Raw genomic sequence first — 3,526 nt, 5'->3', positions numbered from 1 at the left:
CACACATGCTGCACCAGTGTCAGATCTGTCTGCTTTTACACCGGGGAGGGCACTACTGCGCAACCTGACACAAGTCCCTGCGATATACACGAGCAGCCTCATAGGTAGAATCCACCTCCACACATTACCCTGATATCACAGGACAAGACCATGTCCTCCTCCTCCGCACCTACCTGTTCACATTGTCTGTCCTTCTTCCCAAGCGCAGCGTGATATGAACACTACGACTGGTGTATACAAATAAAGTTACACTATACAAAAAGGAGAAAAAAACATCAGCTGATCGACCAATGAAATCATGCTTAGCGTTCGTGTGGGTACGCATGCGCATTTGCGGACCAATCGGAAAACCAGATAGCATTCCGGAAGCTGTCGCTGCAGTGACGCTGTATTTTTGCACCACAACTTCCGGTTATAGTTGAAGAGAAGTGCGACAACTTTCTGACACCTTTTTTCAGGCTTCTTGCACTTGGTAAATGCTGCGCTGATGTCTGCGGGTGGGATATGTGCCCAGAGTGTTAGCATGGCAGAATGTAGGGCGTACTTGGCTGGTGGTGTGCGGTGGTGCCGCGCTGTTTATAGGACGTGTGCGGGGGTGCCGCGCTGGTTATAGGATGTGTGCGGGGGTGCCGCGCTGGTTATAGGACGTGTGCGGGGGTGCCGCGCTGGTTATAGGACGTGTGCGGCGGCGCCGCGCTGGTTATAGGACGTGTGCGGCGGTGCCGCCGCCGTGCTGGTTATAGGGTTTCTATGTAACATAAAGCTGTATTATCTGGTGACTGATGTATTACTACATTTATGTCAATGAGGATATAGCGTTTTCTATGAGTGAATTACTTCTATAAAGCACAATCCTGCTATGAATTTGCCTTTTCCCGCAGGGATAAGACATGTCTCTGGCAGACGAGTTGCTGGCTGACCTGGAGGAGGCCGCAGAGGAAGAACTTAATAGACGAGGATGACTTGGAGACCATTGAGGAAGTGCAGGAGGAGATGCAGGTGGATATTAACGCTGAGTCAGTGAAAAGTATAGCAAAGTTATGGGACAGCAGACAGGTGAGTGTCAGAAAACCCGAAAAACTCTTGTCACATCTCCCGGCACTCCACATCCTAATTTTTCTCCATTTTTGCTCTTGGTCACCATCACAAACAATATTCAGACACTAAGTAGCCTCAGAACAATGGTCGGCGAGTCTCTCGCTGGTGTTGGTCAGGGGGCGAGTGGGAACAGACGCTCCTGATTAATAGGCACACGCAATGGATCAGGCAAGGCGCGTTGTGGTCTGCACCTCTATGTGCTTGTGCTGGAATTAGATTTGTGGAGTAGACAAGAATTTGACCAGTCCATCTTGCACAAGCTCTGCTCACTTTGTCAGATCTGGGGCATGAAAAATAGATGTCACCATGAATTACAGACTGCCTCGTCCCTCCAGTGGACATAACTGGGAAGTGGTAGTTTGAGATGCTGCTCTACGTTATGTTAAAGCACCACTCCAGCGTGTTTTTGTTGTTTTTATCACTGGAGTGGTGCTTCTGGTCTAAGGTCCCTGCCTTAGTCTTATATTTACCTGCTGACATCTCACCTATTTTCGCCTCTTCGGTCCGTCTCCTGCAGTTTGTGACTTGCCGGATCGCTCCAGTGTTTGCTGGGCAAGCCACGGGTCACTTTTCAAGTAAGTCTGAGAGCCTTCTTCTGGCTCTCATATTCTTACATTGACCCTTTGTTATCGTTACGTAATTTTATTAATATATATATTTTTTAGTTTTCAGACATTCTTGACAAGATCGATGAGTATGTCAAAAAACAACCAAAAGCATCTGAAGGTATAGTTCAGCACCATCATAAGTGGCTACCATTGCAAAGCTCTTGTAAAAGCGAGCAAGTTTGCAACTTGCTTATTAAAGATGCTCTTCATTCTCAAGGACAGAGGAATTATTTTGGTTACTGGCCACTGCTGCAATGTCATTGGTGGCCGGTCTCATAGACATGGTGTGCAGTACTTTCAAACTCTGTTCTATAGAGCCTGTAATCGCTCCTCTGGAGCTGGCCTGATTACTGTAGTCTGCCACATTCAGTGACTGCGCTTTTCTGAAGCTGCAGAGGTAAAGCTGCTTCTCCTTGCAGCATCTTGGCGCACACAGTTCGTGCATGCAGTGCGATGATATTGGCTCAAACTGTCATCAAGCAGGAGGCCGGGATCCTGCAGAAGAAGCCGACAAAACTCGTTTATTCTTAGCCTGTGTTGTATTAGGAGGGGGATATAAGATTATACCGAAGTTTATTCCTCTCCAGATGTGATGGCATATTAAGACTTGCTGTCGCTTCCTGTTCAGATTGAATTACATTCTGATATAACGATTGTTTTATATCTTTGCATTATTGTGATTTATTTTCTGACTCCTAGTTATGGGACCTGTGGAAGCAGCACCCGAGTATAAAGTGATTGTCGATGCAAACAATTTGACTGTGGAAATAGAAAATGAATTAAGTAAGTTTGTCAAGGTGGACTAAAATGGATTTAAGAGATGAAGCCACAAATTTAAATACTAATTTATTTCCTCATAAATTAACAGTACTAGTGAAGATTAAAAAAGAAAAAACTTGGTAATATATACACTGATTTACTTGGAGTTATATTCTGTTTAAGTGTTCCCTTTATTTTTTTGAGCAAACTTCTGTGAAATCAAACTGTCCACTTAGGAAGCAACACTGATTGACAATCAATTTCACATGCTGTTGTGCAAATGGAATAGACAATAGATGGAAATTATTGGCAATTATCAAGACACCCTCAATAAAGGAGTGGTTCTGCAGGTGGGGACCACAGACCACATCTCAGTACCAATGCTTTCTGGCTGATGTTTAGGTCACTTTTGAATGTTGGTTGTGCTTTCACACTCCTGGTAGCATGAGACGGACTCTATAACTAACAGAAGTTGCTCAGTTAGTGCGGCTCATCCAGGATGGCACATCAATGCGAGCTGTGGCAAGAAGGTTTGCTGTGTCTGTCAGCGTAGTGTCCAGAGGCTGTAGGCGCTACCAGGAGACAGGCCAGTACACCAGGACACGTGGAGAGGGCAACAACCCAGCAGCAGGACCGCTACCTCCACCTTTGTGCAAGGAGGAACAGGAGGAGCACTGCCAGAGCCCTGCAAAATGACCTCCAGCAGGCCACAAATGTGCATGTGTCTGCACAAACTGTTAGAAACCGACTCCATGAGGGTGGTATGAGGGCCCGACGTCCACAGATGGGGGGTTGTGCTCACAGCCCAACACCGTGCAGGACGCTTGGCATTTGCCACAGAACACCAGGATTGGCAAAGTCGCCACTGGCGCCCTGTGCTCTTCACAGATGAAAGCAGGTTCACACTGAGCACGTGTGACAGACGTGACAGAGTCTGGAGACGCCGTGGAGAGTGATCTGCTGCCTGCAACATCCTTCAGCATAACCGGTTTGGCAGTGGGTCAGTAATGGTGTGGGGTGGCATTTCTTTGGAGGGCCGCACAGCCCTCCTTGTGCTCGCC

General features: G+C 47.0%; 1 long non-coding RNA gene across 1 annotated transcript; it reads left to right on the top strand.

The window, feature by feature from the left end:
• The first annotated feature begins 935 nt into the window (after nt 1-935).
• Nucleotides 936-2,473, top strand: LOC141164113 (uncharacterized). The gene is made up of 3 exons (XR_012250831.1): nt 936-1,056; nt 1,764-1,824; nt 2,406-2,473. It is a non-coding gene; the product is annotated as an uncharacterized lncRNA (long non-coding RNA).
• Nucleotides 2,474-3,526: the final 1,053 nt, after the last annotated feature.

The sequence above is a fragment of the Phyllobates terribilis genome, unplaced genomic scaffold (genome assembly GCF_046119375.1).
Source record: "Phyllobates terribilis strain yellow unplaced genomic scaffold, ASM4611937v1 Scaffold_10__3_contigs__length_209671492, whole genome shotgun sequence".
Taxonomy (NCBI): domain Eukaryota; kingdom Metazoa; phylum Chordata; class Amphibia; order Anura; family Dendrobatidae; genus Phyllobates; species Phyllobates terribilis.
The sequence above is the reverse complement of the archived record's forward strand: the minus strand, read 5'-3'. Positions and strand labels throughout refer to the sequence as shown.